The sequence below is a fragment of the Paramormyrops kingsleyae genome, chromosome 1 (genome assembly GCF_048594095.1).
Source record: "Paramormyrops kingsleyae isolate MSU_618 chromosome 1, PKINGS_0.4, whole genome shotgun sequence".
In the NCBI taxonomy this organism is placed as follows: Eukaryota; Metazoa; Chordata; class Actinopteri; order Osteoglossiformes; family Mormyridae; genus Paramormyrops; species Paramormyrops kingsleyae.
Window position 1 is genome coordinate 4,163,676 of NC_132797.1, and position 15,052 is coordinate 4,178,727.

At 48.2% G+C, this 15,052-nt stretch overlaps 1 protein-coding gene across 3 annotated transcripts in view; it reads right to left on the minus strand.

The window, feature by feature from the left end:
* LOC111833288 (SLIT-ROBO Rho GTPase-activating protein 1) overlaps positions 1 to 15,052 on the minus strand; it is a 68,302-nt gene that overhangs the window by 44,841 nt on the left and 8,409 nt on the right. The gene's annotated exons all lie outside the window — the stretch shown is intronic.

The following is a 15,052-nucleotide window of genomic DNA, read 5'->3' on the forward strand; positions in this document are numbered from 1 at the left end:
AGTTATTTAAAGGGAGCCCTACCAAAAAAAACACCTCATTCACAGTGTTTAAACCGCTGTAAACGCAAAACTTAGAGAAGGGCAGCACAATCCAGTCAAAGGGAAGCAAGTCTAACAGATATAAGCCGACCTAAAAATTCCAGATAGGGACCTCCACCCTCGTTCAGGAAAAGCAAGATGATCCTCCGAATTCCCTCCATTCTGCGACTCCTGCACCCCACCCCCCCACTCACACTGCACATCCCTCATCAAAATTTGCATCCCGTACAAAAGGCAGGCGCTGGCGGAATGGCAAAGCGACCCCCGCCCATCTCGTGGGAGCCTCCCCATGTATAATGTGGCGCTCCAGCCGTACAGGGAGCAGGGCCTGGCATTCAGCCACACAAAGGGAGATTCTAACACCCCCAGGAAACCACAGGAAGAACCGCACACAGAGTTTGGGTTAAAAAGATAAGAACGACCAGGACACTTCTATTTTAATCAAAACATTCTCAAATGTCATCCTTAATTACATACAGTTATTACATACCTTCTAAACTGATAACAAAATGCTAACGTCTGCATACATTTCATTTGAACAATGTCCTTGAAAAAAATGGCCAAAATAGACTAAAAGAATTAAGCCAAAGTGTAATATATAATATATAAACTATAAAACTTATAGTTATATAGCTATAGAGTCGTCTTGATGCCTCTAGCATGTCTGCCCTTATGCGTTTTCCTCCCGCCGCGGCTCGACGCCATGCCGTACCCTCCCGCCGCGGCTCGACGCCATGCCGTACCATCCCGCCGCAGTTCTATAAGCTGACCGTACAAAGACTCATGAATAACATTAGCAACTTGTCCAGCTCAAGTGACACATAGTGAGAAGATTTCCTTGAAAATGATCCGCCCAGAGCTGCTTTTCAGTGAGTTTCAGTGCAAAAAGCAAAGGGAAGAATGATATAGCTAAGAGAAGGTGGGTTTGCAATTTAAAGCTTAAATGTTTGCTATTTTTTGAGGTACCATCAAGATGAAGATCGGGACTGGATTCCTGTCAAGCCTTAGGAAGCTAGTTTAACGCAGAAACAAGACGACATCATTGAAATAATCATCCAATGCGCGCAGCCGTCTAATTTCCAAAGATTTTAGGAAACACCAGCACAAAGTAAGTGAACAGATCATTAAGGGCGCTGGGTCTTGATCACACGATCACGAGCAGAGAGGTCAGTGCAGAAGGGAGAAAATGTCAATGAAGTGCAGAAGTGAAGACACTGCAGCTTGACAAGGCTTAAGACATTTCTTAATGACAATGATTTAAGCTTTTCTGCTTCACGAATGACCCCCTACTGCCCTTGAGAAGAGGACTCACTTGCAAGCTGCAGCCATATTGCCATCCACGTGCTTTCAGTGACCAACTCTTTTCCAAAGATCAGCCATGAATCATCTGAAATTTCCCTAGTAACACAACCATAGCAGTTCAAACATCAAGGTTCTTTTTTTCTCTCAAATCATTTAATCCAATTGTTCCGGGCTGTTCAGAGCATTTCCAAAATCACCAAAATACCGATTTAATCCATCGGCAATAAGTGCTTCCCCTGATCTTGATAAACAGAGGCTTTTAGTGAAATCTCACATTCTGGAGGGAGCAACTTTTCATAGAAGAGTTAAAGCAGGCAGGAAATTAATGAGAAGAGCTGGTATACAGAAGACGATGAGATTCTCCCTCCAACGCGGGAGCAGACAGCAGTGATTGATGGCCAAGACATAGAAAGACATAGAAGACCTTGTGGTCTTTCTCCATAAGGAGGATCTTATTTTTTATGTAAAAATATACGGCAGGAGCAAGAAAACATAAAAGAGCCTCATCACGGTCTCCCAGCCCTCTCAAATATAGGGAACAGGGTTCGACATCGTGTCCAGAAGGATCTGATATTTATGAACAGGGTCAAGTAAATTAATAGATCCTGTTATAGCTGCAAGGTTGTCTAGGATCATTAATCAAGTCAGCCAGGGAAACAAAAAATACCATCTATGCCAACAACTTGTTAAGGTGCTCTTGGGACAGCAGATGATTGAAACACACTCTCACATTAATCTGTCCCAAATGAAATGATCTTATCTCCTTATCCTAATTTATTCAAAGGTAGGATCCGATGGCATCATCTCATCAGTCAACGTGAGCTGCATGCTGGAGCTTCAGAGAGGATCCTGAACGGTCGGCCTCCTCCAAGCAGCAAGGAGGTGACCTCTCAACATGGCACGAGTCCTAGCATATTTTAACTCTGTTTTATGCTGATGCTTAAGATTAGTACTTAAAAATTTAAAGTCAAACCAAATCAAATAAAGCATTTGGGCTGAATACCTTCCACTTGTCACAATCCTGAAACAATTCCAGGACAGATATTTGGGTTTGTATTAAAAAAAACCTCAGGGGTAAGACTCTACACTTAGCGCTGAGGTTTTCCAGGTCACACGGAGTACCTGAGATGGTTTCATATGAACTGCGGTCTGTCACTGATCAAAGGCGCTCGGACAGGCCTAAAGTATCAAATTTTATGTCAACATTCCTCCATAAAAGGGCCTGCCTGAAAGTCAACCATGATTAAAACTGCCTGCCTGCTACTGAACTGTGAAGATCTGTCACATAACACATTAAATTTAGATTCCAAAGTGGGTTTTTCTTTAACGTTCAATTATCATTTGATTTACACAACATGCCTTCCACTCTGTTCTGGCCTCCTTGATGTACACGGCCTGTGTAATTATCATCTCGACAGAAGTTTCGGCTCGTCTGGTACCTCCAGCTCGCTCCCTGATCTGCGTCATGTGACCCTCTGATTACAGAGGACATACCAAGGCCTGCGAGGTCATTCACATGGTAAACATCTGCGTGCAGGGGGTGAGCGGAGCCCACATCAAAGCCCCCTGTGATCTGCTTAAAACCGGGGGAGGAAGAATGGAAGCACCTGTAGGCCAAGGAGCAAAGGCAGAAACCCAAGGAGCAAAGGCAGAGTTCTACAGGAGTTTATGGCAGAATGACCAGGCCCTCAGGCATCTTGCTGGCAGAGACCTGGTTTCAAGTGTGAGCAGGACTTTCATCATGATTCAAAATGTCTGAGCTGCAGGAAAACCCCACAGCTGTCGTCCTGTAGATCCATTCCACCATATGGTGGGGTACGGGTCTGTGGAGAAGACATTACAGGACAAAGCCTCAGAGTTTAACTGCAACCACTTTGTTCCTGACAGCATGGTGTCCACAGGTCCCAACAAAAGACCACAGATACCCACAAACCTCTTTCTCCAGGTGGTCTACTTCTAATCTCTAATCCCTTTTTAAGTCCCAAGCCTCAATGACCAAGATGGCTACAAATCATTCTGTAATCTCGTCCTCCAGTTCCAAGACAGAACTTGACTAGATCTTTCCTACAAGAACATTCATAGTCAGTCACAAACCTCCCTCCCTGTGGTTTTTCAGATCCAGCCTCATCATTTTCCTTTTTTTAATCATGTTTGAAGATCTGCAGATGCCCATTAACAAACACTGGCTTGTTAATGATCCATATCTCATCTTCTGCCAAGGCCGGCCTGGGCCATACCTACCAGCATTTTTCATTTGGGTGAAATTCACCAGCAACACATAAAAATATCTGTGACATACAGTAAATGTGGCTCCATCTTCTCTATGCAGCATTACAGAGGACAACCAAACTTGAAGGGAGAAAGGTCATTCAATAATGTCCAAACATGCATCCAACTTCTATTCAGAGACGCTAATCAGGCTAAATGCCTAACTTACCACGCAACACTGAAACTGGCAAACTCCATACGTACAGACACACCCCTACAGAGCCAGCACACCACCCAATAACATTTTTAATTTCGTAAAGGCTTTTCCTTTGAATGGTCCTTCCCTCAGAGCCCTATATATCAAGTCCGCATTCGGAACAGTGAAGCAGAGAGATCAAATTGCATCACTACATGAATAACTGTTGTCTCAAAACTCCGCTCACGTACTTAACATAAAGCCGCACCAGTGTTTGTCAAAGGCAGTGTCACGCAGTCGCCTAAGCTTTTAAACAAAGGCTAGAAATTCACGACAGTCATTTTCAAGGGCCGGTTATCCTAACCAAGGTCTCTGACGTGAGAGCCAGAGAAGGCCAACCACAGGGTGAAGCTTGGCCTCAGCGACAGCAGGCCGCTTGGCGTCATTCTACCCCGGTGAGGAGAAGATGGCACAGCACACGCGACAGGGGGTGGGGTCAACGGCACAGAGCTGTCATGCAGACGAGAGCATTCGCCAAGACACAGGGCTAGACAGGGTCAGAACCACGAGCAGATACTCAGGGCAGGAGAGATACTGTCCAAGGCAGACTGAGGGATCATGTGAGGTTCTTCACTGGAGACATTTCCAGTCTAAGGATATGAATAGAATGATAGAATGTCACTGAATAGAACGTCACTGTAGGATGTTAGGAAATATAGGATGGACCACAGAGTATCTACACACGAAGACAGGCAAGGCAGAGCAAGAGTGTCTACTCTCCTGCGCCGAGTTGCCTGTCATCCATACATACAGAATTTTGTGTGTGTGTGTGTGTGTGTGTGTGTGTCTGTTTCTATGCTTTTAATGCTTTCCTTAGCAAACAGCCAGAATATATTTAAGAGAATTTAACACCCAGACATGTGTTGGTTTGAATTTTACATCAGACATTTCAATCTTTGCATGATTTTATCTTTGCATACAAGACGACGTTGTCAGTGAATTTCCCCGTTTTTGTCATTCTCCCCCAGCAGTTCCCCGAGCAAGGAGCAGTGACGAGCAACCAGTGACGAGCAACCAGTGACACGGGTCTCAGAAGTGCAGTTTTATTTTTTTGGTTTAGTTCTTGCTTATTTTCTGACCCATGATTTGTCGTTAAGACCATTTCTCCCGAGTGTGTACAGGTAATATACATACTGACACACATACATAAATACAGTGTTTACATGCTCCCTAAAACGAGCATGATGGGCTGAACGGCCTCCTCATTTCTAAATTTCTTATGTTGTTATACAGAGTGTCCACACACACACACACACACACAGTTAGCACATGGTTGCATCTCCTGCTTTAATAACACAGTGTTTCCTCTGGTAATCTCTCTCCATGGCAGCCCACCATGTTAAAATCTTTGCCACTACGGCAAACAAACAATTTATCCAACCAATCATGTGACCCAGCACCTTGGTGACTCGCCTGGGAAGCCCCGTTCCCACCCCCAACACCGGTGCACGCATTACGAAATTCAGCCAGCTAACAAGCTAACAAGCAAAATTACGCTGTCATTCAGGAGATGCACTTATAAAGCTCTAATACGATGAGCTAACGAAGGTGTTTTCCAAAGAAGAGAAAATCAGACGAGGTAGGTAATTTAGTTAGGTGGGGGGGTGACGACATCTCTCATGCCCTGTCACACACATTGGAACCCGCTTATATGTGGCTGTTTCACCGTTATGGTACTGCGTGGTAATGAAGCAAAACGGTAAAGTCTACCGATTAATAAACCCTCCGGCGACCTAGTAGCATTAGCAGTAACTTTCTGATACGGCTCCAGTGTGAATGCGAAACCGTAACAGGTTACCGTGTTCGAGAACGATGGGGGGGGGGGGGACTTTTTCCCTTTCTTCACTACATTGGTACGTTGGGATATCAGTTATACGACACCCGTTACTTTACTTTGAGGAAGACTGAGTGGAAATGAAAATTTACTTATCTCGGGTTATTTTTTACCTGATACATTAACAGGTTTCTTTTGTGAAAGGGAGTCACACACTGGGAGAGACTCACTTCCCACAACAAACCCGCTAAGTCCCAGTTAGGCTGTGTGCAGTGCAGTTAGGGTGAGTCACATACACAGTTAGGCCGTGTGCACTGCAGTTAGAGTGAGTCACATACAGTTAGGCCGTGTGCACTGCAGTTAGGCCGAGTCACACACAGAGTTAGGCTGTGTGCAGTGCAGTTAGGGTGAGTCACACACACAGTTAGGCCGTGTGCAGTGCAGTTAGACCGAGTCACATACACAGTCAGGCCGTGTGCAGTGCAGTTAGGGTGAGTCACATACACAGTTAGGCTGTGTGCAGTGCAGTTAGGGTGAGTCACATATAGAGTTAGGTTGTGTGCAGGGCAGTTAGGCAGCGGTCTGAGGTCTGAGTTTTTTTCAGTAGTGGGCAGAGCAGAAATTTGGGTGGGCATCGCCCACCACTGCCCACTTCTAGATCCGACCCTAGTGGTGTTTCACCTACAGACTTCCTGCGTCTTCCTGAAAAGTGACAGGGTGACAGACTTAAAATTCCCTTTAAAATGCATATCTCCTCTGGCAGGTCACACACAAACCTTGCCGGATCTGAAAAAACGGAAAATCTGAATCATCTTGTGATTCAGGAATGAGACACAATGTCTCAAACGATACCTCGTATGAAGAATAAGCCCTGAAATAAATTCAGACCAAAATGTCCCTGAAATGTTTACCTCATGATGGCACGGAGGATAGAGCACTAGATTCTCCTCGTGTAGCATGTGGACATGATGAAATGTCTGGGTACTCCAGCTTCCTCTACTTACCGCTCAAAGACAAGAAATTTAAGTAGACTGGCATCTGCAAACACCGATGGAGCATATGAGTGTGTGGCCATCAATGGATTAGCCTCCTATCCATGGCGTACCCTGTACATCTTGGAATAAACTCCAGGTTCACCCTAACCCTTGACTAGGACAAGTCAAACCTCAACTGAATGTATTATAACTAAAGCTATAGATGTCGTACATCGCCTTTCACCACAAGGCCGACCAGCTCAGCCCTGAAGGGGGGTGCAGTTGTGTGGGGGCATCTCTCTCCAGTGGAAAGATATGTTTGCACCCAGTCAGAAGACTGAGCAGCCACTGCCAGGGCTTCCCAGAGAGGATTGTGCGTGAAGGACCTGCCACAAAAGTAGGTTTCTAAGCACAGGGTAAGCTGGCAAAGATCTCAGAACGAATGTCTTTTATCCAACCGGCACAACTGAGCATAAAATGTCAACAGATCCTTTGCAGTCAATCCTTAAACTCTTAATTAGGTCACCCAGCATCCAACAACAGACTGTGCAGCAGGGGCAGGCAACCCTGACCCTGCAGTGCCGGTATCCAGCAAGTCTTCTACCTGGTCTCTGAGGAACCACACCTGATCTCAGGTCAGATAGGAGCTACCACTGCCCTACAGTGACGCAAATATATTAAACTGGAAGTAGTGAGCAGCAGGGCAGAGATACGGTCCTGGTCTGTCAGAAACTTCGGCCCCGACAGCTTTTGCACTCGATATCCACTTAGCAGAATGAAGAGCTGAGAGAGATTAGCCCGGTGTAATGTTTCTAGGATGCGTGCAGAGGGATAGGCTAAAAGGCTTCACGTCAAGTTACATCTAAAGGTTTTCAGCAGAAGTGGCCAGGGAAGAGACCACACCAACACAGCACAGTTCATATATTAATCCCAAATCCTTTGCCGTTTATAGGGAATAACACCAATAAACCGGGCTGCATACCGAAAATTAGTTAGCATTAGCTACTGTTACCAACATGTCTGTTTATGAGGAAGAATGGATGGGTCGTACTAAATGTTTCAGCTGCGGTGAAGGATTTGTCTTTTCTTAAGTCAATAATATGCAGTTCATTCACTCTCGCATATATTAGGGGGCTTTTTCTGAGGGATATTGAATAAATGTCCACGTTGGCATGACAATGTGCTTAGATCGACATTCTCCCGATTCTAATTTGGTCCCGGCCTGAATCAGAGTCAGAAAAGGAGCCTTTGAGTGACTAAATAAAATCATCTAAATGCCTGCATTTAGCCGTCATTTCCTGAGAGGGCGAGCGGTCCAAGCTGCCCGCGGCCTGGCTCCCACAACACGGCCAATCCCAGCACATTCCTCACATGGTACGGCCGTCAGAAGTAGGGGAGGTGAAGGCACGTCGTAAACACTCCGCTCTCCGCACCCGTCGCAAAGAAAGCTCCGCCGTTCTAACTGAGCTGTCCCAGCTGTCAACACCAGCAACAGGGCATCCGGAAAATGCCACCCCAAGCATCCCATCAGCGTTGCCCACCCAGGGATGCCACCCATAGGGGGCGCACTCCTGAATACTCCGGAAGGACTTATCAAGTATTTAAAAAATGTCACAATGATAGATCTTTCTGTATCTGATTCTCTTAAGACACTAAAGATTAAACTGTCAATGGTGGCAATCATAAAGAACTGCATAGACATGCAGACACACCCCTTCAAAAAAAAAAAAAAGAAAGTACCTTTCTAATGATGTAGAACAGCCAGGTTACCATAGCAACCAAGCACCTCACAGATATGGAGACTGCAGTGAGGAGGGCTGCTTTAACCCCCGCACATCCAGGGCAGAACGGCGGCTGGTACACAAAGAGCCACACACCTCCCGCCCAGAAAGACTCGACGCTTTGCGGGGAAAAAATGCTGTCTGAAAGTCAAGATGGTCCCATTCACAGCCCAGGACCACTGTCCCATCACCACTGTCCTTCAGACAATTCCGGAAAATACGAGCTGTGACTGGATGCCTCATTTTGGTGTTTGGAGTGACATGACTTGATAACATTTTATGAAATTCACCACATTATTAAATGCTACAATTTTAAAAGCTAATGATTCTTAAATTCATGCAAATGCTCTTTTGAGTTTATTTTTAATGTGCGTAGGTGCTCACTGCTTGCAATATTAATACCCTGTTTATAAGTTATGCACACACAAGATTAATTAAATCATTATGAGTAAATCTAACTCATGATATTGCATAATATTCCATAGACACGAATTAAGTTGTGAATTTGTACCGATGAATAAGGATCCCATAGGAGGCCTAGAAAAGTGAAATGTAAACAGAACAGGAGCAGTGAATACAAGCATTGAAATAAAGTATCAGGTCTGGGATCTCCATGTCCAGCAGTAGAAGGTTTCAGAAGGTGAGCAGCACTTGAGGTCCAGCTTAACCCCGTGTGTCATGCGGGCGACGACCTGGGGAGACACTGAGGAAGAGTCCAAGCAGGCGAAGGGAGGTCTGCTTAGCATCCTCAGCAGTCCGTATCTGAGCGTCACGGGCGGAAAGGCACGATAAAACGCTGCAGGGCCCCATAAGAAGAAGAAGAAGAACAACAACAACAACCTCAGCAGACTGACTCCACCGGCACAGGGAGTCCAAGCTGGTCATGAAACGACACTGGGACTGAAATATAAATGGCAGGAAGAGGCCAACCGAGGCCAGGGACGGGCTGGGCGACAGCTCGAGACCACAGCTACCAGTTCGTCCCTGAGGCTGGACGGCAGATACATTTCCATTCCCTAAATAACATGATCAAACACCCCAGGAGGTAAAATTCTTTATGCAAGGATTGCTCCAATCTACAGTATTGATTAATGCATCATAATAAGTGTGGTGCTATAAATGATAATGGGAAACAGCAGCGGCCTTTATGGCCAATGAAAACGATTTCCTGAAGTCATCTGACCATAGTCGTCATTTTTGGAACAGTCGCCGATTGGTGGGTTTATGAAGACGGAATGGACAAGCATGGGTTACTTACACAGCCAGCGATGGGGGGCAGCGTGGGATACCACATCAGACCTGGGGGGGCAGAACCCCCATGACGATGACCGCCTTACTGTGCACCAGCCAAGGGTCGGAATTGCTACTGGTGTGAAGGAACCCTCCCTCCCCCGGTGGGGTACAAGAAGAATGTCCAGGAAAATGAATGAATCTACATCCAGGATGCAGTTTCCATGGAGATGGTGGAGATGGTGTCTGTGGTACCCATGAGGGGGCCCTAGCTGTGTCCGGATTGGCTGCTGGGATTCCCGCTGATCCGGGGTGCCCCTCACCTCACCCGATGACTTTCATTTTGTGTAAGAGAATTGTGGAAAAAATAAAGTAAAATTGCTCGGCTCTGCAGGCTCTATGTGCTTTTCACTCTTGAATTATGAGGTGCAGGAACGGCTTGGCAGCTGAATCACATCCAGAGCAGAGTAACCAGTTTCATTCAGGTAACGACGGTCCATCACGCCGAGCTGCGATTGCGGCCGACCCCAAATCCTCTGCTGTAAAAGTCAGCTCTGCCTTCCAGTCTCATCCATGGTAAACAAATAAAATAAAATAATAAAGTGCTTTCCAAGGCGATTAGGAGATGCATTGATATTGCTGATGTTAGGTTTGTGGCTTGTTAAGGACTTGCATTACAGCATAACTTAAACCTATGAATGACACCCCCTTGGGTTATTGCTGAGGTTACAGCTATTAGAGGTGAAGGGGCACTGTGACAGCCCACCCTGTGATCTCCCGAGGAAGACTACGGGCAAAGCATTAAGAGGCCACTTAGCAGGGAGTGTTCCCGCCTGTCCGCAGGCTGCAATTTCAGCCCAGAGCTCCTGGGGGGGATGTCCGTTACAGGACCCCACCACTGAGCTCACACCTGCATTGAAAAGAAAATTAAAAATGCAGATCGAGCCCCCTACCCCACCCCAGCAAACCGCGAGCGGGGGGCGAGGGAAGGTGACGAGGATGGATGTGCTCTATCTGGCACTGGGTCTCCACCTATGGTAGGGCTCCTGTTATGATGTCAGGCTGTGTGGATGAGAGCATCATTGGGGGGTGGAGGGGGGGGGCTTAGACAATGAAAGCAGAGATTGGGATCTTCGCCGTTGGGCTTTTCCACCTTGCTCAGCCGACCTCGCTCAGCTCGACACTCCACGTCATGCATTATTCATCGGCTCGCGACCACAGCCACAGCTGTCAGCCCTGGGGGGGGGGGGGGGCACTCAAACGATGGGGCCAGCACCCCTAAAGTGCTGAATTTGAGCCATGGAGAGGACTTTTGGGTGGGGGGCATAAGAGGGGCCATAAGTTTGACCCCACTGTATGAATTATTAGCCAGTGATATGTTTTGAATTAGTGAGTGACAGGGAAGGGGGCCAATCAACTTTCAGATGGGGCCAGTGCCTTGCCAGCCCACCTGCAGAATGCCATTAAGGTCTGAAGCGACCTCGTACCGGACAGAGGGACGGCGACTCGAATACGATCTGCGTATTAACCGACTGCGGCCTGAAGTTTGTTTCTGCACAAATGAGAAAAACAAATTCTCCAGGAAGCTGTGAACAGCAGAAATGTGACCCCCCCTCCCCGCCCCCCGCCCCCAAGGGACAGCTGGCGACACAATAAGCAGGAATATGGCACACAGATTCATATCTGGGCCTTCTCCGTCCTGAGACCTGCCACAGACCCGTGACAGGAAGCATATTCCTGCCCCCCGCCCGTGACCCCCACCCCCCCAAAACAGACCCTTTATTGTGTGCAGAAAAGTGAGGCCGTCCGCTACACAGAGGGGAAAAAAACCCAAACCGCAAAAAATGAAAGGGCCAGCGCTCCAACAACGTCCAAGTCGGGCCGCGGTGCAGCGAAACCAGCGGTAATTTATCTGTAATTAAAGGCTGAGCCACAGCCTCCATCAATCAGGCCTCTGGAGCCTCACCGGGGTCATGCCACAGCGCCCCCTCTGGTCAGCCGGTGACGTGCAGCCTGGTTCAGCCCAATACCCGGTACTCAGGGTTGACGAGGTCAAAGCGGAATGAGTGGGCGTGAGATCGCCGGCTGATCATATGCAATACTTGACCCCAAGCAGTAGATGGCGGTCGACAGAGAAACACAAGGGATGCCGGGTTCGAACAGGAAGCTGGATGGGAGAGAGAGGCGCCAGTCTGCTTTGGGGAAAAGTGGCCATCCATTCTGCAAGTGGGGGGGAACGAGGTTCGGCTCACCAGCAGAGACTGAAAAGCTCTCGGGCCGCCTGTGCGGGCAGCCATGCGATTGTTTGAATTGCATTAATTAGAGTTGCGGGGGGGGGGGGAGAGAGACTGGGAGCGATGCCAACTGAGCTGGGGAGGGGGGGGCAGCTTGGTGGACCAGGGTCGGATCTGGAAGGAACAGCCTCAGGGGCCAGAACTAGCAGGCCTGGGACCTTTTAAGTGGGAAGCGACATGAAAAAGGAGCACGGAACCCAAAAAGCCTCCCCCCACCCCCCCCCCAAAAAAAAGGCGGACAGATTCTACAGAATAACACAAGCCACCATGTGATGTACAACCGGATGAGGGGTGATTGGTATTCCGGGGGGAACGTTTCCAGAGCTATATCACCGGGACCGGTAAACATCTCCAGAGAGACAGCAGAACCGCCGACCCGCTCCAGTGCCTCGTCTCCATTTAAATGTAAAACGGCTTTTTCCTGGAAGGAACCGGGAATGATTCTCTGAGGAAACAGATCGAGGCGGGAAGAGAGCTGAAGCGAAATCCTTTATGATTGACAAGACCACCCCCCCCGAACACCACTAGCGCAAATTTACTTACTTTCCTCCAGCAAACGGCACACAAACCACCTCAGACTATTTCATACCAAACCCGATAAGCCACGGAGTTACGGATGTGCGGCAGTAATAAAACACGGCTTTTTAAAAATCTTACCAAGCTTAAACTTTACCAAACAAAACAGTTTTCAAAGCTATGAGTTAGCCAACCAGCCAACAGGAAATTCAACCTCAGCGACCGGAAGTATCAGAAAACAGAAATAGCCCCTTTAATAAAGCCCATTTTTCAGCACGAGCGCTGATTCAATCTGTATGGTTACAATAACATGGGCAATATTCTGTTAGGTCATCATAATTCATATAGAGGGGCCAACTTTATCATTAACCAATGATACGTTTTGAATCGATGAGTGACAGGGGAAGGGGCAGTCCAGAGGCCAATCAGCTTTCAGCTGGGGTCAGTGTCCGAAGACCCACAATCCACTCTGGCACTGTTTGATCTAAGCACACAGAAGAATAACAGCATCTGAGCCCTTTTCCAGTGTCTCCTCATAAGTCGGGAAGAAAAAAAAAAAAACGCAGTCCAACAAATGGGGATGAGCAAAGCTGGAGATGAAAGGAGAGAGGTCAAAGGTAAGAGCCCGAGGCCCAGTGCCAGGGCCCGGGGTCTGGGAAAGATCCAGTGACTCGCGGATCGATCCTTTTGGTCACCAAAAGGAAGTCAAAGCAGGAGATGTCACTCTGATTAATTAACTGAATAAATCAAACACAGGAAACATTTTCAGGGATGTTTATACTGGTCACCTCCAACCTGGGTAAACAGTTTAGCCTCCGCAGATAAGTCAGCTGAAACGGTGCAGATTGGAGCTGGAGAATCATATCGGATTCCAGTAATTAGTTCCTGCAACTGAAACTGCTTTCTGCCTAAAGTCAACCCCAAGCGTTTAAGGTCATGTGACGCTGGGCGGCCCTCCTGCCTGAGTGAACCTCTCCCATCTGCCCTGACCTCTCCATCTCCCTTCCCGGTGCTGCACATCCCAGCTGCCACGAAGTCCGATTCCATTAACGCTGCCTCACTCCCAGCGCCAACCCGCCAAGCCCATCCCAGCTCCCGACCGCCGCTTGTATGCGAGCGCCCAGATCTGCGGCCGGACAGACCCATGGCGGTCCAGGCCGGGCCGGACCACAGTCACTTTCCGCTTTCACACTCACGCACAGATCACTGCCTAAGTGACAGAGAAGAACGACAAACAAACTATCTGGGTGTCGTTACGGGCACCACGGAGGGTGTTCCCGCCATCTTTCACTTGGTGCCCTTTCGCCTTAAGACAGGGCCAAAATAAGAGACCCCCCCCCCAACCTTTACCATACCCTCTTTTTTGTATTAATGGCTTTTGCGGGCTGTATAAAAGGCCCAACAGGGGGTGAAAGGCGGGTAGAATCTGCCTGGCTTAGTTTATTAAACAGCCAGCCACAGATGGTCCTGTCAATAACTGCTGACTTCACAGCACTTGGGAGGGGGGGGGGGGGGTGAGCAGAGGTCAGCCCCCCCGCCACATGGCTGTCCAAACATGTCAAGGCAGATGGTAGGTGAATGAACACTAGAGCAGACGCAGAGCGAGTGGCTGGGCACCGGGCATGAGGATTCCAACATCAAACCCAACCCAGGTGACTCAAGTTGGCACCAAGTTACAGACATTAAGACACAACATTCAAGACCCTGTGTAGATCTGTTATGAAGTTTCTTTTGCTGCTCAGGCTCCGTGTTTATTGGCCTGCGACAGTGTGCGCTTAGAGTTCATCAGCGCAATCATTTAGGTTAAAAACAACCGACGGGCGTCTGCACCGGAGCGCATGCAAAGCGGGGCTCAGATTTCCAGCCTTTAATTTGGACCGAACACCTGGGCTGGTCATGACTACTACAGCCCCCCCCCCCCCTGGAGTTGATCTTAATCCTCATGAGCGTCTTAATCTTAATGTCTCGCGGTCAGTGCGTGCGGCTCGAGTTTCTACGAGACGTTAATGTGGCCTCTATATAGCGCACGTAAAAAAAGGTTAAAAAACCTCCGGCCCAAATGGTGCAGAATTCCCAGATAGCCACAATCCCCCACAACGGCGTGTCTCTGGATTCATCAGGCAACACGGACCCCCCTGTGCCCCCCCCTGCCTCCAGAATTGGGGGGCCGGCCCTATCGTGTGTCCCTCCTGGAATGAAGAGACAGAATGAGGCTCGTTCCCCGAGGCGACACGCTCTGACAACTCCCATAACACGGGGAGGCCATCCTGTCCGGGACGTCGCTGGCGTGATTTACTCCGTATCGGCTTACGGGAGGCCTCAGTAGCTCTAAGAGCTGGATATTATCCACTCAGGAGCAGCAGAGGTCTGACCTGGGCAGGTGCAGCCCAGGCTGCAGGACTCACACCTTCTCGAAAACTGAAAGGAGACTTAGACATTCCAGCACTGTGGCGGAAGGGAGGGGACAGGAACCTCAGCTTGTCACCCGGAGGTCCCCCGGGCCTGAGGGGAGGGGGCCACTCTTGTCTCATACTTGGCAAGGGACTCGGCATGAATTACGGAAAAGAAAAAAAAAAAAAACGTTAACGAATAAATGTCCCCGGAGATTAACATGACAGGAGTTTATTGTGATATTGGGGATGAGTAACAAATTAGTGACGAGTAAAAGTATGAAGAAA